Below are 23,689 nucleotides of genomic sequence, written 5' to 3'. Positions count from 1 at the left end.
TTCTGGGGTGATGAAAATATTCTGGAACTACGTAGGGGTGGTGGTGGTAAGATCTTGGAATATACTGCAAAAGCACATTAGGGGGCCTGGATGGCTCAGTAGGTTGGGCGTCTGCCTTCGGCTCTGGTCATGATCCCAGGGTCCTGGGATCGAGTCCCACATTGGGCTCCCTGCTCATGCAGAGTCTGCTTCTCCCTCTACCCTTCCCCCCTGCTCATGATCTCTCTCTCTCTCTCTCAAATAAATAAATAAGAAAATCTTTCAAAGAAATATTTTTTTAAAATGAAATAAAAATAAAAAAGCACTTTAAAGAATTGAATTTTATGATCCGTGTATTATATCTAAAACAAAACAAAACAAAAACCAAAAAACACCTAAGCTATAAATGACTTTTATCAGCTCCTAAGAGCAAACCTGAACTGGGAGGAGGGAGTCACAGGAGCCCCGGACAGGAGCATGGGGGCACCTTGCCCTAACCCACCCTCCCTCTTCCTCTGCGGGTCATTTTTCCTTGCCCACCTTTCTGCTCCCACCATAGAAGGAAAGTCACTTCACCCACAGGAGGGAAAGTAACGCAAAACCAACACTCTTGGCTATAAAAGTTGTTTTAGACACCAAAAAACAGACAAGTGACTTTCAAAAAGTGCAATCAACAAAATATGTACGTATTTTTCTCAACAGCTAAGGAAGGGAAAGGATAATGAGAAATCCTGGCTTCAGGAAGTGCTCACTTGCCAAAAAAATTATCGAAAGCATGTGGTCCCAACTCAGTTGCCTGGATCTACGCACAAGTCACAAGATGACAGAGTTAAGCTGTGCATGTTTACGTAGGCTCCTCTGAGCCGGGCAGATGTTTGCTGGTTTCCAAGAGGGGCAATCCGATAGCAGGTTTAGTTTCGTGGCACTGCCCGCCGGAGAAAGTAACTGGGGAAGGGAGCGCTTAAGGAGCATCCTCCGGAGATCTGCTGGCTTGGATCGGGTGTCCGAACCCGGGCAGAATAATTACACACCTTCTTTCATAACAAAAGGAGATACCCGTTCAGTAACCCTAGAGGAGGATTTGGCTCTTAAATTGTTAACAGACCGTGGAACAAGCGAAGTACTTGAGAGGGAAAAGCAAATAGCCTTTGGATGAGTTTCGAGGTAGGTGGGACATTCTCCTCAAAGACTCAGTGTCTAATTCCACTGCCATCTTCCTCCTACACAACCATATCCAGAGCCCTCGCAGAAAGGTTTAGAGAAGGTCTTCTGACTTAGGATCGCGGTTCCTGGTGCAATCATGCAGCACTGATAAAGAACCACCCCGATTAATATGGTGGATCATACAACGTTTTTACAGAGGCATGAGTGGGGAGTATGAATCAGAGCAGGTCAGGAGGGGACCGAATACTTCAGGTTTGTCACTTTTTCTGTCTGGAGGAACCTGGCCCAAAGATGAGACAAAGGGAGGGGGGCAGTCGGGAGGGGGAGTGAAGAGAATGCCAGCATGCAGACAGTGAAAAGTTTGGGAACCAGAAAATTGGGATGAGATGGGAAGTTAAACTTATCTGATGCCAAAGAGTTTGAGAAGTAGTTGCTGTTACTATACATGATTTGCAGATTAAAACAAAAAAATCGCCCAATACTTCATAGCCTCAACCTGTAGACACCCAGAAGCACCTAACGTAAAATGAAACTAGAAGCCAAAGCAGCAAATAAACACAAGGCCACACCACCTCCTGGCCTCGACCACAAGCACCCTGCCTGATCTCTGCCTGCGGTATTAGGAGAAATGCAGTTACAAGGAAGAGTTTTTCATCTTAATTTAAGTCATTGCCATTTAACACGTTTCCTGGACAGGCTCTCTTCTAAGCTGTTGGCCTTTAAATTAACCTAAATGCGCCTTCGATTCTTTTCCATTATTTTCCCTGTACCTTCTTGGTGATGTTTCAGGTTTTCCTTGGGATTCCCTCTAGGCACGGGTCCTCTGAGCCCGGGTTGTCCGATACAGTAGCCACTGGCCACGTGTTGGCCACCGAGCCCTTGAGACTGGGACGTGGCTAATCCAAAGTGAGATGTGCTCGAGGTGTAAAATACACACCCCATGTCAAAGACTAAGAGGCTTCGGTTTTTTAAAATACTGCTTACACATTGAAATGATACTATTTTGAGTATACTGGGTTCAATAAAATATATTATTAAAATTAATTTCATCTGTTTCTTTTTACTTTTTTATGTTTTACTTTTTTAAAGATTTATTTATTTATTTAGCGAGATCAGGAGCGGGGATGGGGGTGCTGGGAGAGGGGCAGAGAGGGGGAGAGGGAGAATCTCAAGCCGACTCCGTGCTGAGCGTGGAGGCAGATGCGGAGCTCGATCCCACAACCCCGAGATCATGACGTGAACGGAAATCAAGAGTTGGACGTTCAACCGACTGAGCCATCCAGGCGCCCCCCCCCCACTTTTAACTTTTTTAATGTGGCTTGCTAGAAAATTTAAAACTGCACCTGCGGCTCATATTCTATTTCTATGGGACAGAGCTACTCTGAGCTTCCCGTACACTAAAGTGCATTATGAATCTGTAAGAGACTGTAGCAGGCAGGGAGTCCAAACACATACATGAGCACATGACCATTTTTCACATAACATCTTATTATAGCTATATGTTTATTCTCCATGCTTTTCCACTTTTTCATACCTGTAGGTGGAAGTTTGGTGAGGTGTTTATTTTAGTTCAGTTACATCTGCACACCGGAGATCCACCAGGCATCTTCCTGGAACTTTACATTTTATATGTCTACTGTGAATTACATGCCAGTTTCCATTTGCAGAAATGAGAACAAGGCACAGCACCCCCACATCATTGAATGTTTGAAGATGTCTGGCTATTAGTTAATTCCTACCTTTCCCAGGATATAGAGAAAAGAATACAAGCACAGAACTGGTGGGCAGTTCCTCCTTCCCAGGGCCAGAGCTGACTCTGGCAAGGAGGATCCTGACACAGAACATTAGGTTGTGCTGTCTCCTACTGGCCACAATGAGACACTGCACAAGACCCACAGGCAGGAAAACTGTTAATTCAGTGCTTCGGTAATAGACTCTTTCTAAAGGGGGGAAAAAATCTCTTTTAAATATATCTGCAGTCCCCAGATTGAAAAACACCATTCTAAATCATGCAAATGAAGAAGTTCAAACAGCAACCACGCCTTAAATTCTAAGAGGTGCCTTCAGTTTCCGGGGAAACTGTGCAAGGCACAGACGTTATCTTTGTACTGGGGATTATGTACCTTGCGTACTTCCCACAATAAGTCTTGCAGTAATGGTGTCCTTTTGCTATGGCATCTCTGTGCTTAAAACAAAACAAAACAAAACAAAAAACATATCGCCCTGTCCTTCGCTCTGTTTATAGCTCCATACTCTTGCCCTGGCTTCTGTGAAACTGAACTTACTTCTCTTCTTTGCCCCATATACCTTTCTGCCCGACACCCAAACCCCCCAAATAGGGGAGGAGGTCTATGCCTGGTCTCAGCATCTCCTCATTGACAGCATCCAGTATTATCTTCTCCCCAATCTCTGCCCACCTCCACCCCTGCACCTCTTCCCAAGCTAACTCAGTCTGTCTGTCCTGCCGGCAACCACCGCCCTGTCCTTAGCTCTGTTGCCTTGTTTATAGGTGTCTCTGTCGCCCTCTAGACCTCCAGAAATTTGAGGACAGAGCATGTTTTAGGTATTTTTTAATAATACACGTATTTGTATCACTTGAATTTGAAAATATGCTCAGCATTATTAAAGGCTTCAACTTGACTAAGATGTTTGAATAAAAGGCTTTATGACCTAATAAGACATATGCATAAACTGGAATACCAGATGGAATGTAAGAGATAAATGGCAGGTTACAGAGGCTGATAAAACCCGCTACAAGGCGAACACAAAGGAAGAAGCAATTGCCTCCAGCTAGAGAAGGAGGAAAAGGCATTTGAGACTGATCTGAAATGATAAGCTATGTCTGTGGGGATGGGGTGGGGGATGGGGATGGAGTTGTCATATACGGAAATTCTTCCAGACGGAAGAAATACAAATAAAATAAAATACAAGCCTCAGAGACAGGAAAGCGCGAGTATCTTCTATGAGCAAGTACTGCTGTTTTCCAGAGCCTAAGGTGCTTTCAGGCGAGAGACAAGGGCAGATGGGGTCAGGTTCCTGAGGGACTTAAAAGCCAAGCTAAGGAGGAGAGAAGGATATTTTGACCAAACAGGGGCTGGGAGTGAGGGCTAGGGGTGGGGGGAGTGTCTGTGGGCTGGTGGAGCACAGACCCCCGTGCCGTACCCAGGTATGTAGCAATATTCCACTTTTCCATGGGAGCTGTAGCACTTCTGGGAAATTTCTGGATGGACACTTCCCCGCCTCAGATAGGGCGTTGAAAGCAGCCAGCAATCTCTTCATTACAGAAGAGCAGCAAGGGTTCCCCAAGTTTGCCCCAGCACCACAATCATGGGGAGGGCTCATCACAACACAGACTGCTGGGCCCCAACCTGGAAGCACCCGAGTTAACAGGTCTAGGGGCGGCCCCCAAATTTGCATTTCCAATAACTCCCCAGGTGAGACCAGCCTTTGCAAACCATTGTCCAAGAACATCTCTAGGAGGGAAATGGTAAGTGTAGAGCCGAAACCAAGAGTCTGCCGATGTTCACCTGACTGGGCCACCAGGCGCCCCCCTTTTTGATGGAAATTTAAATTATTTCCAATTTTTGGCTCTTACAAATACCCTTGTGTACGTCTCTTTGTGCATTCACCCACCTACCAGAGGAATTAATGAGTCCGAAGATATATGCACCTTTCAACTTTACTACAGAGCGTCCAATTGCTCTCCAAAATGGCTTTACTAATTTCTGTTCCTGCCATCAGCATCAGACAGCCCCAATTCCCCCACATTCCTGACCACATGTGGTCATGCTAATTTTTGCTAATCTAGTGGCCATAAAATGCTCCTTGTTTTAATTTGCATTCTGCTGATTACTGGGGAAGTTGAATGTCTTCTCATGTATTAGCAACTCTGACGTCCTCTTCTGTGAATTCCCCATTCAGATTTTTACCATTTCTTTTCCGTTGGATTTTCTTTCCTTATTGATTTGTATGAGTTCTTTACATATTCTAGAAAGTGTTCCTTTGTTGATTACAAGTTACAAATGTCTACTCCTAGTCCTTTAATTTGGTTTAAGAATTTTTTTATTATACAGAAGTTTTAAGTATTAATATAGCCAAACTTACCGATATTTTTCTTTCTGATATGTGCTTTTTGTCTTGTTTAAGAAATCCTTCTCGGGGTGTCTGGCTGGCTCAGTCGGTAGGGCATGCAACTCTTGATCTCTGACTTGTGAGTTCGAGTCCCACCCTGGGTATAGAGATTACTTAGAAATAAAATTTAAAAAAAAAAAGGAAAGAAATCCTTCTTGCTCAGAGGACATAAACTCTGATACTTCCTTTTATAAGTGTAAAGATTTACTTTTCCTCAATAAACCTTATAATTTCTTTTTAATTTAAAGATTTTATTTATTTATTTGACAGAGAGTGACACAGCGAGAGAGGAGTGGGAGCAGGCGGAGTGGGAGTGGGAGTGGGAGAAACAGAATCCCCTGCTGAGCAGGGAGCCCGATGTGGGGCTTGATCCCAGGACCCTGGGATCATGACCTGGGCCGAAGGCAGACACCCAGTGACTGAGCCACCCAGGCACCCCAATAAACCTTATAATTAACTTGCAACTTGCACAATTATAATGCACTGATTTTTGTGTATGGATGTGAAAACCATTAATTTGTGAAATACATACATTTCAGTTATACCACTCCCGCTCACAATTTTTGTCATTTTTAATTTTTTAGGTCAAAGCTCAAGCAATGGAAGACACACTGGCCTCTACGCTCTTGACTTCTGCGGGCCTCTGGTAGTCACCTTCCACATTTCAAGAGCGAGGACAAGAGTATTTGGCACTGTGTGATGAGCCATAGGAACTGGGCTTGCTTTGTGGGACATACAAGCACCTGGGACATTTCCAGGAATTTCAGAGAGGGAGGCACTCGCTACACAAGGCAGGGCTTCCTTCAGCAGCTGAGTGGAGTCTCAGCATCTTGACATTGAGTGAGAAACAATGGGGCTCTAGGTTTTCAGGCATTCCCTGTGCTGTGCTTCCGGATGAAAGTGGGGAGAGGGTTGGGACAAGAGCACGGAAGCAGTTAGAGACTTAGCTCGTGTGGCTCTCACAAAACACCACAGATGGGGGGCTGAAACAGCAAACATTCGCTCTCGGTTCTGGAGGCTGGGAAGTCCAACATCAAGATGCCAGCAGATTCGTGTCTGGTGAAGCCGCCCTTTCCTACTTGTAGATGTCACTTGTCAAGTGTCGACATTTGCTGTGTCTTCGCAGGGCAGAGTAAGAGGGCACTAATCCCATCATGGGGCCCCACCCTCATGACCTCATCTCAGCCACACTGAGGCCCTCCCAAAGGCCCCGCTTCCCACTACCAGTACCGGAGGGTGAATCTTGGAAGGTAACAAAGATCCAGTCCCTAGCCAGAGACCACTGCAAGTCGTTCAGGCAAGTGAAACATGAATTTACGAAGAATCAGGGGAGAAGGATGAAAGTGAATGGATTTGAGTGATATTCAGAGAAGTAGGATCACCTGGAAGCCAGACTGAGCAGAGAAAATCACCACCAGCAAACCATCAGGGGTGTGCCTCCCCCTCAAATGAATCACAGAGTCCCCAGGCCAAAAAGTTTCTCAGTGCGCATCCAGTACAACCACCCATGTGCTACGTCTGCTTGCCAAGCATCAAAATGGAATGCCTCGAAGGACAGAGGATTGGCTCTGCGCAGAGAAATTCGAGCTGAGGGCCAAACCTGAACAACGTCCAAAACCAGACATGGACCCTGTGTTCCAGATGTGGGTACTCTGAAGGGAGTTCAAATAAAAACAACTTTCGACCCTGCCTTTATTTATCATGTCTGTCTAATTTCGAGTCTGGAGGCCCCAAGGCCATGTCCACTCCTGAGTGTAGGCCCAGCACAGCGCCAACACAGAGTGCCAGGTAAGGACAGTCACCGTTGGGTAGGAGGAACTCGATTTGTAAGTATTTTCCCCAAGTGACCTCTGGCCAGAGGAGATAATTAAGGAAGATGGTGCGGGTGGGGGGGGGGGGTAAAGGGTAAAGTCTGTCATGGATTGAGCGTTGGGAACAAAGACTGTGAATGAATAGCTTGCTCCTCTGCTTGGCGAACAGTGACTTCTAGTTAACTTAGGACTTAGCTCTGGGGCCAATTTTAATTCAACCAATTCTGAGAACAGGAGATAGACAGGAAGCCTGAGACGTGCATCCACATACACGTAGCTTCTCCACTTAACTCTTCTACCTCTCTCCCCTCCTCTCCTGTCCCCGCCAAATACGCAGGAAAATCTGGCTTCTAACAACCACCATTCATTACAGTATAACCATGAGTGGAGGACAGAAGAGAGCCAGTTACCTGTGATGCAGAAAAATGGGAAGAGATGTGCCCAAACCCAGGTCATCAAGACTCTTCTCTTCCTACGCTGCAGAATCCCAGGAGGCTGGGGGTGACGGAAATGGTTGGGATAGGCTACCTGATAAGAAGGCAGGAGCAGCATTTTTTTTTCTCCTTAAGTAATCTCTACACCCAACATGGGGCTCGAACTCACAACCCTGAGATCAAGAGTCGCACGCTCCACCAACTGAGCTGGCCAGGTGCCCCCAGAGCAGCTTTTCTTAAAAGAGAGAATTGAAGAGAATTGAATGTTTGAGTGAAGAACTGGGTAAATAATCAAGAGGCGGTGGCTATCGGGGTTTCCGGATTTAGGAGGGGGTGGTCTGTGCATTTTTGGACATTAGATGCAAAACTTGACTCATTTTAATCAGCGGAGACAGGAAGGGAGAGGGATGGAACATGCAATAAAAGAAAATAACCCCCCCCCAATGTTATCTTTCATGCATGAGAAAAACAAAGGGAAAACTTGATAATTTTGTAGCATTAGATACTCTCTGGGTGCAAACAATGACATCTTCACTTTACAGTACCAAAGTAATCACCTTTGTGCTCAAGAGAAACAGGATTTGCTGGGGAAAATACCATGGCATGGTGGGATCTTACAGAATGTGGCTACATTTTGGGAGGTGCAGAGCCAGAATTTTGGAAACTGCCTCATTGTTAATTGCATTTGAGTGGCGAGCACCCCCCTGACCGACCACACTGGGGATCGTGTTTCTGTCCATCTTCATCAGATAGATGTCCCCTTATGTTAGTGCATACACAGAGTCAGAATCCTTCATCCTGCCACCAATCTGCCACCTCAGATGGTTCAATGAGCCTTCCTGAGCCCAACCACAGAGCCACACACAACGCGGGGGAGGGCGTTGTGGGGAGGAGGTCTCAGAGGGAGCCCCCAGCTCAGTGGGGAGGGGGGTGTCACTCAGGAGACCCTGGGGGAGGCCTTGTGTGGGGGGGATTTCTTAACTGGGATTGACTCTATTTAAAGTGTCCTTCATTTAGAAATAATCAAGTCACTGTTTCTGAAACCAAACACAGAAGTGCCAATGCCATGACTTAAATTTCTCGTGACCTTTTATGTCTTGCCAAAAAACCTATGGTTTTTACTGCAGATTGTAAAAGACCACTGATGAAAGTGAATGATGATTACTGAAATTACTGTAGCATTAATGAATTAATGGAAAAATAGTGTACTCCCTATATTTCAACTTTCTCTTCCAAATTCAAATTCTATTCTCCCGTAGCACTTGCCACCATATTACTCAGTTTTGGGGTCAGAGACCCCTCTGAGGAGCTGGTGAAAGCTAGGAACGCTCTTCCCAGAAATGCACAAGTAGACACAATTTTGCACATAATTTCAGAAGGTTCATAGATTCCCCTCCAAAAGCAAAAAAAAAATTCTGAGACCTCCACCTAGCACTTGGTATTACAGCAATCCTTTCATTGATTGGGATTTTGACCTATTCTTAGGGTCAAACCTGCAAACCAGTAGTTGCTCAAAGATAAGACTCACTGTTAACCTGACTTTTTAAGGCAAGAAAGACGGAATGAGAGAAAAGATATTTAGATGTAGGGAGAACACATATTTATGTTGTGCAAGAAAACATATTTTATTGGTCTTTCAGCTATTTCCATTTTTATTAGGATTTGGATCCCTTGGAAAATTTATAGCATGAAGAAACAGAGCCAATTTCTCTTATCCAGACAAGGATCCAGAACCTAAGCCCTTGGGAGAATTGATATGGAAAAATGTGCAGTTATACAAATAAGCCTCAACAGGGGCCTAGGAGAAAACAGAGGGGACCTCCCCTCCCAAAGATCAAGATGCAGCCTAAAATTTGTCTTAGGGGACTTGTTCCTTTCCAGAATCCACCTGCCAGGACAACGCTGCCTGCAAGCATATCCACAACAAGTGATTCCATGTTGCTTTCCTGCCTGACCTGTTAAGTCCCCATCTTGCCTTCCTCCGTTCTCCGGCCCTCCTGGTTCTGCATCTGAATTTCTGTCTCCCCCACAGAAACCTACCTTCAGTAGGGTTTGGACACTTGCTTTCAAGTTGCTAAGCCCTGCTATCAGACAATTCTAGGCGGTGAAGCCAAGCCCGCAGGGGGCGATGTGGAAAGACTATTCCGGCAACCTGCTGGGAAGCAAGGGCTGGCCTGGTGAATCCTCGTTCTGGCCTCAGCCAAGATGTAGGGGGAGGGAAGAGGGGGGTGTCTGGGAAGGTGTCATGCTAATGGAACCGAGTTTGGGGGGGTCCTGCTTCCAGATGGAGGTTAAAGGATAAGATCTCGGGCATCTCTGCGGCCTCAACCCTGGTCCAGTAGACAGCTGGACCTTTCACCAAAGCCTCGTCTATGAGAAGACAATGCTGAGGGTGCCCCTTGGGAGGGACGAGGAAGAGAGATGCAGGAGAGCAGACTCATCCTGCTATTTACCGGGGAGAGCGAGAAGCTAGCGCCATTCCTCATTCACCTGACAACTGCTTACTGAGTGCCTCCATCCATGATTGCGGACTTGGGGACAGAGGGCCTGAGTTCAAATCCAAGTTCTCTACTTTCTGCCTTTGTGACCTTGGGCAAGTTACTTATCTTCTCTGTGCCTTGATTTCCTCATCTCTAAAATGGAAATAATGATGGTACCTACTTCATAGGGTTGTTACGGTGACTGAATGAATTAATATATGTAGAGCTCCAAGAAGAGGGCCAGCATACAGCGAGCAATTGTGGGTTTTCTTTCTTTTTCTTTTTTTTTTTAAAGATTTTATTTATTTTTATTTGAGAAAGAGAGAATGAGAGAGAGCAAGTACATGAGAGGGGGGAGGGTCAGAGGGAGAAGCAGACTCCCTGCTGAGCAGGGAGTCCGATGTGGGACTCGATCCAGGGACTCCAGGATCATGACCTGAGCCGAAGGCAGTCGCTTAACCAACTGAGCCACCCAGGCGCCCCAATTGTGGGTTTTCTTGTTTGTTCTGTTTTAAAAGATTTTATTTATCTATTTGAGAGAGAGCGCGCGCGTGCATGTGCGCACGTGAGCAGGGGGAGGGGCAGAGGGAGAGGGAGAAGCAGGCTCCCCACGGAGCAGGGAGCCTGATGTGAACTCGACCCTGGGATCATGACCTGAGCAGAAGGCAGACACTTAACCAACTGAGCCACCCAGTTGCCCCCTGCGGCATGCTTCTTAAAAGAGGCGTCTACACTCACGGTCTCCCCAGCACACTACACCCTGCCTTCCACCCTAGCCCCTGCACATAAGTACCTCCCCCCAAGGCCACCAGGGACCTCTTAAACCCAATGATCTATTTTCAATTCTGACCTTACCTCGATTTTCTCTAGCACGTGACAATGTTGGCTCCTCCCACCTTCTTAAAATTCTTTGTCCCCCCAGTTCCAGAGTACCACTCTCCTGCTGTTCCTACCGATGCGAGGGAATGCGCTAGGCTCTGGGAGGCAAAGATACTCGAGACAGTCTCTACAAGGAACTCAGGGGTTTTGGGGAGAGAAGGGAGATTAGGTATATGGCACAATTGTAAATCATCAGGATTGGTTCCAAGATGAGGACCAGAATGGGGTGGCAGGGCTGTGTTCCTTCTGGCGGCTCTAGGGAAGAATCAATTTCCTTGCCTTTTGCAGCTTCTAGAAGCCGACCACATTCCTTGGCTTGTGGCTCCCGATCACTCTGCTCCTGGTGGTTGCATTGGTCCATCCAGAAAATCCAGGATAATCTCCTCATCAAAAAAATCCTTAACTAAATTATATCTGCAAAGTCATTTTTGCCACATACCGTAACATATTCACAGGTGATAGGATGTGGCCAACTCTGGGGGCCACGGTTCTGCCTACCGCAGATGGTATAGTCTCTGCCCGTGGAGTTGCCAGAGAACTCTCGAGAGAAGCCTCTTGGGGCAGGATCTTACAGGTTTAGTTCTCATTGGCCAGAAGGGGGGACACGGTGGGTATGAGCAAAGGAATAGTGCTTGCTGAGACGCTAAGCGGAGAAAGAGAGGCGGTGAGCCTGGAGATCTGCACCCACTTAGTCTGGCTGTATAGCTGATGAATGGGAAGAAAGCTCTGGAGACCAGATTAGGGAGACAAAGTAGAAGCTGGATTACAAGGTTTTGGTTTTTTTAAAACCATAGTAAAGAGTCTGAAACGTATCTGAAATTCACTTGAACAATGCTATTACTTTAACGTGGGCCACTGTTTCTTTAAAATTTTCTTGACCCCGGGGCGCCTAGGTGGTACAGTTGGTTGAATGGGATTTCGCCTGGGGTCATGATCTCAGGGTCCTGGGATCCAGCGAGGCCCACGTGGGGCTCCGTGCTCAGAGCAGCGTCTACTTGAGACTCTCTCTCCCTCTGCCCCTCCTCCCCACGCTCTCAAATAAATAAATAAATAAATAAAGGGGCACCTGGGTGGCTCAGTTGGTTGAGCACCTGACTCTTGGTTTCGGCTCAGGTCATGATCTCAGGGTTGTGAGATCGAACCCTGCGTTGGGCAATGAGCTCAGCGTGGAGTCTGCTGGAGATCCTATCTCTCTCTCTCTAAAATAAATAAATAAATAAATAAAATTTAAAGTAATATTTTAAAATATTTATTTATTTTAAATATTTTATGTATTTATTTAAATATTTAATCAATTTAATTTATTTAATTTAATAATTTATTAAATATTTAAATAAATGTGGCAAAGTATTCATTTAAATATTTAAAATATTTATTTATTTTAAATATTTATTTAAAATAAATAACAATTTAAACAATTTCAAATTTTCTTGACTCTTTTTTTTTTGTCCTAAAGACTAATGTCCCCGAAATCACAGGTTTTATTTGTTAGTTCTATCTTTCCAATGCGTGTTAAGACAAATACATAACTATCAAAATAAAAATGTTTTTGCATCTACCACCTAAAATCACCCACGCACACCCATGAATGAGCACTGTACTTGGAGAAACAGCCAGAAGCAGTGCAAACCACCTGAAGGTTTTAGGCAGGGAAAAGAACACGATCAGGTTTGCCTTTGATAGATATCCTTCTGGCAGCATTAATTTCTTTGGACTGAATGGAATCAATGAACATTATTAACAAAAAGACCATAAATTAGCATACTTTCACAATCGTCAAGGTGAGAGATGAGAAAATGAATCAAGACGGGGGGGGGGGGGGAGGGGAGGGGAGGGGAGGGGAGGGGAGGGGAGGGCTGGATGCCCACAGTACTGAGGAGGTAGAAGAGCTGGACGATAGTGAAGATTGGAAAAGGAAAAGGGGGACTGGGGAGAGCTGCTGAGGTCCCAGCATGTACAACGCCATGGATAACTGTCCATTCACCAGGATAGTCAATAAGGGGGAGAGTCGATGGCAGGGTGCAGGGGTGGGGGGGGTCAGGGTTGGAAGGAAATGATTCCTTCGGTCCTCACATCTGCTGAATGTGAGGTGCTGAGGGCTGCTGGTGGATGCACGTGAATGCCTGTGTCTGGGGCAGTTTTCAGAGCAGCACCGTCCAGCAGAAATACACTGTCAGCCCGCCATGCCCTTTTCAGTGGTCAAGTGGCCACATTAAAACATGTAAAAAGCAACATATGAAATGAATAATCTATTTTATAGAACCCAACTATCCGAATCATTATATTTCAAAATGGATCAATATAAAAACTATTGAGATAGTTTACATTTTTTCTCGTTTTAAGTCTTCAAGCTCCATTGCATTTTTTTTTTTTTTTACACTGAGAGGACATCTCACCCCAGAGATGCCAAGTGCTCAGTATTCCACCACGAAGCATGGCCCCTGTATTGACGACACGGCTTAGGAGCCATGTGCAACAAAAGAGCAAAAGGACCTCAGGACAACCCTGACAAACACCAGCGTGGGGTGTGAATGGGAGGGAAGGACGGCGAGAGGCATCAAAAAAGAATAATGAAAATATCTAGCTCAGTCAGAAGTACATGCAAGGGGCATCTGGGTGGCTCAGTCAGTTAAGCCTCTGCCTTTGGCTCAAGTCATGATCCCAGGGTCCTGGGATCAAACCCTTCACTGGGGGTAGAGATTACTTAAATAAATAAAAACTTTTTTTTTGTTTTAAAGATTTTATTTATTTATTTGAAAGAGAGAGAGAGAGAGATCATGAGCAAGGGGGATGGGTAGAGGAAGAAGCAGACTCCCCATTGAGCAAGGAGCCCAATGCGGGACTCGATGCCAGGATCCTGGGATCATGACCTGAGCTGAAGGCAGATGCTTAACCAACTGAGCAATCCAGGTGCCCTAAATAAAAAATCTTTTTCTTTTGTTTTGTTTTGTTTTTTGTTTTGTTTTGTTATGTTATGTTATGTTGTTAGTCACCACACAATACATCATTAGTTTTTGATGTAGTGTTCCACGATTCATTGTTTTCGTATAACATCCAGTGCTCCATGCAGTACGTGCCCTCCTTAACACCCATCACCGGGCTAACCCACCCCCCCACTCCCCTCCCCTCTAAAACCCTCAGTTGGTTTCTCGGAGTCCATAGTCTCTCATGGTTCGTCTCACCCTTCGATTTTCCCCCCTTCATTTTTCCCTTCCTTCTCCTCATGTCCTCCATGCTATTCCTTATGTTCCACAAATAAGTGAGACCATATGATAACTGACTTTCTCAGCTTGACTTATTTCACTTAGCATAATCTCCTCCAGTCCCATCCATGTTGATGTAAAATTTGGGTATTCACCCTTTCTGATGGCTGAGTAATATTCCAGTGTATATATGGACCACATCTTCTTTATCCATTCATGTGTTGAAGGGCATCTCGGCTCTTTCCACATTTTGGTTATTGTGGACATTGCTGCTATGAACATTGGGGTGCATATGGCTCTTCTTTTCACTACATCTGTATCTTTGGGGTAAATACCCAGTAGTGCAATTGCTGGGTCATAGGGTAGCTCTATTTTTAATTTTTTGAGGCACCTCCACACTGTTTTCCAGAGTGGCTGTACCAACTTGCATTCCCACCAACAGTGTAAGAGGGTTCCCCTTTCTCCACAACCTCTCCAACATTTGTTGTTTCTTGCCTTGTCAATTTTTGCCATTCTAACTGGTGTAAGGTAGTATCTCAATGTGGTTTTGATTTGAATTTCCCTGATGGCTAATCTTAAAAAAAAAAAAAAAAAAAAGATGAAGCAGCCAAAGAGGTTAGGAGGAGAATGAGGGAAGAGCTAACATGAACCTGCCGAGAATTTCAAGAAGAGGAGGAGAGGAATGTGCTTCGTGGCCTCGAATGCTGCAGGGAGGCCCTCAGGACCAGGCACATGGACTCCAGACTTAGCCCCAGTGTGAGTCCTGGTTTGACCGCTTATCACGGGGCACTGTGGCAGAAGCTGGAGATGCCATCGATGCCCGGCCTACCTCGGAGTTCACCCAAATTTCAAGGACAGTGTCCAGCCCACAGACAGCATGCCCCCCTCGGTCACCTGCCTGCCCCGGACAGCAGGGCTCCTTCCTCCAGGAGGAAGTTCTGAGGCTCCTGCCCAGGGGGAGGGAGGCCCAGGGACTCACTGGAGAAATGTCTCAGCCTCCCTGTCTGCCAGTGCTGTGATTCCAAGAGGGCGTATTTGTTTTCTATTGCTGCGGTGACACATGACCACTAACTCTGTGAACACAGGCGCATTTGTGATCGGGCAGTTCTGTGGGGCAGAAGTTGGATGGGGACATCACGGGCGAAGATCAAAGTATCTGCAGGGGGCAGTCCTTTCTGGAGGCTCTAGAGGAGACTCTGTTTCCTTGCCTTTTCCAGCTTCCAGAGGCTCCTGTTTCCTCTGATTTGTGGCCCCTTCCTCCATCATAGCTGACAACACTGGGCTGAATCCTTGTCACGCTGCCATGGCTCTGGGTCTCTCTTTTGGTTCTTCCACGTTAAGGACCCTGTAATTACACTGTGCCCACCCAGGTAATCCAGGATAACCTCCTTAAGATCAAACTTAGTTCCATCTGCAACCTGAATTCCTCTTTACCCTATAACATAACACGTTCACACATCCCGGGGATTGGGACACAGACATCTTTGGGGTCGGGGGCATTAGTCTGCCTCTCAAAGGGGCTTACAGTTTCCCAGATAGCTGCCAACAGGGTTGAGCCCACAGTGGTGACCCACTAACTTATATTCTTTTGGACTTTCTTCCTTCCCTGACTCGTGTTGCCCACTTCTTGCCTTGTGCTTTCTGAGATCACCTCCAAATAAGCTCCCTTCCTCTAAATCCTCATCTCGAGATCTGCCTCAGAGGAACCTTAAGGAAGACGGTGATCTTGGGCAAGTTACTCAATCAGTCTGAGCCCTAGTTTCCTCCACCATGAAAGCAAAATATATCACAGTACCTAGCTCACGAGGCTGTTAGTAAGAATTCTAAGAGTCAATGTTCATAAAAGAGTCTACAGAGTAGGGTGTATAGTAAGTCCTCAACCTAAGTTAGCTATTGTTGGAGGGGGACAGCTGGTGCCCAGGGAGGGGCCAGACTCAGACAGACAGAGATGGTTCTCCCCCTGAGACACTGATGGTCAGAAGGGTGGGGTGGGGACAGAGTGGGAAAACTGGAGGGTTTCCTCTGAGGGCATCCATTTTCTCCTTGAGCTGCATCTGCTCCTGAGGGCAGTACAGTGTGGTACAGACTTTGGGGACAATAATGAACATTTGGAAGAGCATACTTAAGGATTTCTGAGCTGTTGGGAAAGCCCAGTGGGCACTGGATATCATATATCTGTCATAGCACAATCTCTAAGCTCTGAGTTTTCTCTGCCTGGTAAAGTGGTAGGGAAGATGGTGGAGGGAAGGGATGTAAGGCTGAATGTCTGAGGGTAGATGTGGTCAAAGGACAGTGTAGGAGACAAGACTGTGGAGCGTAGTGAAGGCTCCAGGCTGGATGGAAGGAAAAGGGACCATCTTGAGAGACCCGTGACTCTCATATGGGGGAAGTGCAGGTGGCCAGGTGTAAAGAAATGAGAGGATTATAGGACCAGAGATAGGATGCTGATGTTTAATATTCCCAGAGAAGAAATAGTTTATAGCGCAGACACGAGAATGGGTAGCTGAAGTGAAGGTAAAAGTCATTCGATTTGGGGTGTCCATCACCTACCAGGTCTTAGTCATGACCAGAGAGTCCTCCTACCCCCCGTGATGACAAATCAGGGGCCACTTTTGAACGGGCACAACACAAGCAATGTAGGGGAGTGACTATCCTGGCAACAGGTGGTGGTAATGCTGGATAGTAAAAACCCAAAGTGAGAAAGTTAGCACAGGAGGCAAGTCATGTCACCAAGACTGCTTTGGAGCTCATAGAATGTGGGAGGAGAACAGGCAATCTCCTGTCCCTCTTGAGTGTCTGAGAAAGCAGAATTCTTTAGAGTAGTGTCCCCCAACTGCCCCCCCAGCATCAGCAGGGGAGCCCATTAAAAGCATGGATTCTTAGTACTCTTTCCCCCCAGACATATACCCCCAATCAGCTCTATTAGTTTCCTGGGGCTGCGTGACAAATACCACAACACTGGGTGGCTTAATGCAGAACACAGAAATGTATTCTCTCTCAGTTCTGGAGACCAGAAGTCTGAAGTCAAGGTGTTGGCAGGGCTGTGCTCTCTCTGATGGCTCTAGTGAAGGGTCTTCCTCGCTTCTGGGGGCCAGAAGCAATCCTTGGCGTTCCTTGGCTTGAAGGTGCCTCACTCCAATCTCTGCCCCACTCTTCACATGGCCTTTTCCCGCGTGTCTCTGTCTCCAAATCTCCCTGTTCTCATAAGTCATTGGATTTAGGCCCACACTAATCTACCATGACCTCATCTTAACTTGATCACACCTGCAAAGACGCTTCCAAATAAGGCCACATTCACTGGTACCAGGGGTTAATACTTCAACACATCTCCAGTGGGGGACACAAGTATTATTAAAGAAAACAGTTTATGACATGGGTTGAACATGGTAAGGCAAACTTTATTCAGGACCATCGCAAGATAATTTTTTTTTTTTTTTAAGATTTTATTTATTTATTTGAGAGAGAGAGACACAGCGAGAGAGGGAACACAAGCAGGGGGAATGGGAGAGGGAGAAGCAGGCTTCCCGCCGAGCAGGGAGCCCGATGTGGGGCTCGACCCCAGGACCCTGGGATCATGACCTGAGCCGAAGGCAGATGCTTAACGACTGAGCCACCCAGGCACCCCGCATCGCAAGAGAATTTTGCAGTGGGGGAGAGATTGGGCTCAACCCCGAACAGCATGGGCAAGAGGAATTTATAGTCAAGGAGCAGGGTGAGGACCCGTAGGTGGAAAACTACTAAGAGGAAATAACAGGGGTGGGGGGGATTCTGGCTAAATCAACCTAACAGGATTCTTGCTAAAGGCAGGCCGGCGGGGGGGGGGGGGGGGGGGTGATCAGACATCGCCTGGGGGATGGGGGGGTGGGGAACCCAATTAGATTATTGAGGGTGGGGGAGGGAATCTTGCTAAAACGGGATTTTACAAGGGAGCTGTAGATGGGCCTAGCTAGAAGTTTCAGGAGCCTGACTAAAGTTTGGTCAAACAAAGAATCTTTCTCCCGATTCAACCCATTACGCCAGCTAGTTACAATCTTTGGGGGCAGGGCTGCTAAATGTGTATTTTTTAACAAGGGTCCACCAGGTAAAGCAATCCAGGAGAACCATCTTTTAGTTGGAGCCCGTAGGACCTGAAAACTCAGGGAAGAAGGCTCCCAGTGGAATGGGGCTCTGATGGCTCCATGGGGGAAGACTCAGGAAAAGGCTGGGGAGAGAAAAGCAGACTGGGGGGAAGCACAGAGAGCCATCCATTTAGGGCAAAGAAGGGGGTGGAGAGATCCAGTAGGTTATCGGGCCCCAAGGTTGGAGACGGACTCCATAGGAATGAAGGCATCCCTAGCTTAGTGAAGAGTCTACAGCCTCTGCCCAGAAGAATTTGACTCCAGTTGTTGTGGAGCTGCTAAGAGCTCCACACCCGGGGTGGGGGGTGCTGGGGGAGGAAGGAGTAGGTTTTGAGGATGCTGGCCTCCCGCAGACTCCACAGGGATCAGCCTCCAGTTCGCCCAGCCATTCCATTAGGAAACCCCGCCGGGCTCTGTCCAAGGTCTCCTTCACTTTCATCCTGAACTCCTCTTCCTGGTTAATCCCACCTCTTTCCGAGACTTTAAACTCCATTTACATGCTGATGGATCCCACATTTGCATCTCAGACTCAAGAGCCCACCCCCCACCCCAAGTGCCAAGCCCTAGTTTGACCAATTGCATTCAGCCTAGAATATCTGGCAGGTGCCTGAAATTGAACATTTCCAAAGCTGAACTCCCCCCTAAACTTGTTTGCCTTCCCATAGTTGCTATTTCAGTTAGCATTACTACACACCCGGTCCCCCAAAACTAGTAATCTGGGGGTCATCTTATGCTCCTTCCTCCAACCCCATATTAAATCCCCTCAACTTTTTTGTCTACAGTCCTGCTGCTTCGTTTCGAATCCCCTCAACTCCAGTCTTGACTATTACAATTACCTCCTAATTAGAGATATGGCCCGGTTGTCCCCTCTGGGGGAGGGCATCCTCCCAGATCTGGTACAGCCTTTTTTTACGAGCTCAACTTGTAAAAACCAAATCTGCCAAACTCTGCTGACTACGGCATAAATACCAAACTCCCCAGCATGACACATCATCTTCAGGTAGGGCCCTACTCACCTTGCCTCTAGTCCCCCCAATCTTTTTTTTTCCAAGTTGTGACTTTTCTTGCCAAAAAAACCCCTCACAAACAAACCCAAAACCCCACAAGAACTCACAAAATTAATGTCAAAAGGGAGAGGATGGGAGGAATAAAGATACTACATCCTCTTTCCCTGATTCGGGAGGTCTGGAGGGTTGCCTGGGGATTGTGTATACAGGCATCTTCCCAGGTGATTCAGAGGCAGATCCAGCTTTGCCAAACACAGGGTTGTGCCATTCTTACAGAAGTCCAACAACTCACATCAGAGAATCCAGGCTACTCTGTGCTTTCCTAACTTACTGTAGAGGTACCGAGAAAAAAAAAACACAGCGGAAAAGCCTGCATCAGGCGGTCTGCTAGGTTACATCACTTCTGTATCCTCACCGAGAATAAGACCCTGAGAAATCCTCAAGCAGAAATTTTAAGAATGAAAAGGGCATCTGCATAGCCTGCAAACCTGACGCACAACATAAAGCCCCTTTCGGTGACCAAAAACATTCCTGCCCCCCCCAAATCCATTTAGAAAATGCTGAACCACCCTAGAAAAGTTTGGTCGGCGTTCCTCCACACTCCTTGGTTTTGGGGGAAGCCCTAAAAGACGTAGTATTGGGAAAGCGTTTTTGCTTTATTTTAATCAGCAATGCATTAAAGAGTCGAAAACCTGAAGAAAGCACTTTCACATGCGGAAGCTCTTCTATCAGTGTTAATTCAAACACACACAGTATTAGCCTGCCATGTTTACTTGGACATGTGAAGAGCAAACAATGTAACCGAGGAACCTTGAGCTCGGACTCCCTACCAAGCACGTTGAACATTCAAGAAACTTTGCGGGACGGCGGCACATCCACTAAGGCTCACGTTAGCTCCCGAGCCCAGGCTAAACAATAGAGAGGAGAGACGACAGAAGTCATTACTAATCACACGCGCCGTTTATGTTTTAAAAAATCTTTTCTCGTGGCAGAGGCGGCTTTTCCTCTGCTCCTACTCTTTTTCAAAGTGTTTCCACGGTCATTGTCTCCCAGCACGAAACGACGGCGGCGCTCGGGGAGCAGGTACAGCGTCCCGCAGGGGTGTAGCTTGGTGGAGCCCGGCCAGGTTTTGGAAAACATTCCCGGCCCTTCCGGCGGGTCGAGGAAAAGTAGGTGGTGGCCCGGGCGCCAAAGGCTGCTGCCAATGCAACTCGCAACTTTTGAAATCAATCCTTTTTGCATCATGCAACGGATGCCACCGCTCCTCGGGTTTGCAACCCCCCACCCCTCCCCCGAGACCAATCATTGCCGCGCTCGGGCCTGCACATCGCCCCCGCCCCCTTCCCGGGCCGCACGCAGCCACCGAGCCGCTCCGGCCGCGGCCCGCCGCCTCTTAAAGGGCGGTAGCCGGCCCTTAAAGGCCCCTCGCGCGCGGCGCACGGCGGAGCGCGGCGGCCCGGTTCCCGGCAGGGGCCCGCCGAGCCAGGCCGAGCCCCCGCGGTGCCCAGGCGCGGCCCGGGCCCTCCCGCCCTCCGCGCCGCCGCCGCCGGGAGCGGCATTTTTATTCAGGCGACGCTTAAGGGAGCCCGGCCGCGCCCGGTGCATTGTGGGAGCGCCGGAGTCCCGTTTTCGGGAGGAGGAGGAGGGCGCAAAGCGAACCGGTAAGCGCCTGGCTTGGGGAGGGGGGGGCGCGACGCCAGGCTTAAAGGGGAATATTCGTCCGCAGGCCCATGGCGGCCGTGCAGATCCCCCTCCGGGCCGCCCGGGCCCGCCGGGAGCCGTGCACGGCCGGCGCTCTCCAGCGCTGCCTGGAGAGGGGCAGAGCCAGGGCTTGGTGGGGCCGCTTTAAAAAAGAAGCACCGCCCGCGCCGCCGCCGCCGCCGCCGCCGCGCGGAGCCGGGGAAGGAGGGAGGGAGGAAAGGGCGGGGGAGGAGTGGAGGGGGAGGGCGGCGGCGGCGACGCAAGGGTTAATTTTTTCGCCCGCCGACATTTTTGTGCGGCGGCGGCGGCGGCCCGCGCGCGCGGCGGGGAGAACCCAGCCCGGTCTCCGGGCGCGGCGCGCGGCGTCTCCGGGGCCCTCCCCGCCCCCACGCGCGCGCCCTCCGGCCCGCGGGCGCCGCCTGACCCTGGGCGCCCGGGCCGAGCCGGCCCCGCGGGCCGGGGTCCCGCCGCGCTCGCGCCCGCCCCGCCGCGGCCGGTTGGCCGTGCGCGCCTCGCGCCCTCCCTGCCGTTCCCGCCGCCGCCGCCGCCGCCGGGAGAGCGGGCGGGCATGGCCCAGCCGGTGGCGGCGCCGCGCTGCCTCCGCCCGGCCGCGGCTAGCCCTCCGCGCCGCGCCGCACAAAGAGCCGAGGCCCGGTCTGCCTTTAAAGGCGGCAGCCTGAGACTTAAGGTGTCCCCGCGTGCCGGCCTCCGCGCTCCAGCTGCCTCCTGGACGCGTGCTGCATGGAGAGCGCCCGGCCCCCGCGCGCCGGGCCCGGAGTCCACCCCTTTGTTTATTTCCTGGGCTTAGGGGCTTGGGGGTAGGGAGGTAGGTACGGGGCTGCGGCTGCACCCTCTCCCGTCCCCGCTTACCGTGCTCCCCGAGCTGTGCGGCCCGCCTGGCGCACTCGGTTAAAAAAAAAAAAAAAAAATTAAGGTGGCCGAGAAGGAAAGGGTTAACCGTTGTCTTTAAATATTCATATCATTGTTTTAAAGGTGTAAACATGCGGCTTCTGGGTTGGAGCGGGCTACCTCTTATTATGCAAATGTACTCCCCCCATTAATTACGATTTCCCCAAGCACCCCCCCCCATTTTCGCTCACCCACCCTCCAAAAACTGTAAGTTTTCAAGGTTCGGATGTGAGAGTGGGATGTGTGTCCCTCGTTCCAGTTCGAATTTTAAAACTCTTGAGTGCTTTCTGGACTTAAGGTGTTTTAAACTTTTTTCCTCTTAAAAATCTGGGAAAATATAAATTATGTTTAAAAGGAAGTTAGTCCCTCAAATTCCCCGCCTCTTTTCGGGGGGGAAGGGTAGGGTTGGAGGTAGGAAAATAACTGGATGCCTCGTGAGTTGGATTTTTTTTCCCCCTGGTAGGAGTGAGGCGATGTTAAGTGCGAGGCGTTTTGTGAGCAAAGGACTTGTTTTGTTCCAAACTCTTCCAAGTCAAAGTGCTACTGGACTTTTCCTAACTCTAAAATGGCTTCAGAATTCCCCTCTGGTATTTTGCTTTGCTCTCCTGCCACCCTCCTTTTGGACAGGTTGATTTCTTGGAATCTTGGAAGGTTTACTCCTGCACAGTTGTAGGTTTCAAACCGAAATGATTGCTCACCCCAAACATGTTTTTGTAAGGACAGTTTGGATCACTGCCTAAACTCGGGCTTTGTGAGATTTATTTTAGTTATTTTGTGAGTGTGTGTGTGAGTGTGTGTGTGTGAGAAAGAGATTTATTTTAAATGAGTGATGTGCTTCCCAGGAGATCGGAAACTCTATAAATGGGAATTATGTTCTTAATCATAAATTTTATAGGGGAAACTAACTCTAAAACTTGGGGTGTTTGTAATTCTATGCCCAATAAAATATCAGTCTGGAGGTTTGTAAACCCTGGGAGCACATATAAGATTCTGGTTTAACCTCTGAGACTTCAGATTTAGAAGGGTTTGCCCTAGAAACTTCCAGTGGTACCAAGTACCATAAATGCCAGTGATTTAGTACAGTTTAATTTCTCATTTTAGTTCTGCAATGAAACCGTAATGAGCAGGGGCAAGCATATTTATTTTGTCGGTGTGTGTGTACTGGTTTGTTGGGCGGGATGTTTGCTTTCTAGGAAAAAGCACTGCATTAAAACATTAGAGAACTTTCCACTGCTCTCTTGGAGAAAATTAATCTTGCTGTGTTAAACAGCCATTCCACTTTTTGAGTTGTGTTCTTTAGTGAGGCTTCCTTAGTTTTGGATCATGTTGTACTTTTGGCCCAGAGTGAAAACACGCTTTTCTAAAATTGAATTGAGCATCATGAAGAATTTCATCAAGTGCATTTCCATCAGCATCCTTTTCCTGCAGAGTGTCTGTCTAATGGGCATTTTATTTTTCTATGTGAGATAGCAGAAGATATTAAAAGGCTTTCCAGAGAAGTCCCTTTAGCCAGGCCTTCTAATCTCTAAACCGTAGTGCTTCTAGGTTGACAGATGAAGTGACTAGAAGTTTTCTCATAATGCTGGCCGCCAGAAGAACCTTTGGGACCTACTGCTCAAGATGGCCTTGTGTCATGTGTCAGCTGGCCCATAGTGCCTTCTTCAGGGGAGGTGTCCTGGCTGCCCCTCAGAGCCACAGTTACGGCAACACAGACGTCAGGTCTTCTTCAGTAGAAGATGTCTGTGATGGTACAGTCACTTTTTAAAAATGATTCAATCTGGCTTATGCCTCACTGTAATGAACTGTTACGGCCTCCAATCACCCTATGCCTGTGGTCTGGATGATTTCAGCTCTTCTCACACTTACTTGTCAC

The 23,689-nt window shown here is 48.0% G+C and overlaps 1 protein-coding gene and 1 long non-coding RNA gene across 9 annotated transcripts in view; one reads left to right on the top strand and one right to left on the bottom strand.

Annotated features, from left to right (window-relative positions):
* LOC118528356 (uncharacterized) overlaps nt 1-22,423 on the bottom strand; it is a 76,742-nt gene extending 54,319 nt beyond the window's left edge. For both annotated transcript variants that reach the window (XR_004913589.2, XR_013448995.1), the window contains exon 1: nt 21,778-22,423. This is a non-coding gene — a long non-coding RNA (uncharacterized LOC118528356). The remainder of the gene's footprint in view (nt 1-21,777) is intronic.
* Nucleotides 20,587-23,689, top strand: part of SEPHS1 (selenophosphate synthetase 1) — a 30,237-nt gene continuing 27,134 nt past the window's right edge. For 4 of the 7 annotated variants that reach the window (XM_036080765.2, XM_078075157.1, XM_078075156.1 and 1 more), the window contains exon 1: nt 22,423-23,564. The gene's annotated coding sequence lies outside the window, so the exon portion shown is untranslated. Of the gene's footprint in view, nt 20,868-21,423; nt 21,734-22,422; nt 23,565-23,689 lie in introns of those variants that run through there. The other 3 variants (XM_036080766.2, XM_036080767.2, XM_036080768.2) reach the window with 3 other exon arrangements.

Source organism: Halichoerus grypus, chromosome 6 (genome assembly GCF_964656455.1).
Source record: "Halichoerus grypus chromosome 6, mHalGry1.hap1.1, whole genome shotgun sequence".
Lineage (NCBI taxonomy): Eukaryota > Metazoa > Chordata > Mammalia > Carnivora > Phocidae > Halichoerus > Halichoerus grypus.
Note: the sequence above shows the minus strand (reverse complement) of the source record. Positions and strands in the feature narration are given on the sequence as shown.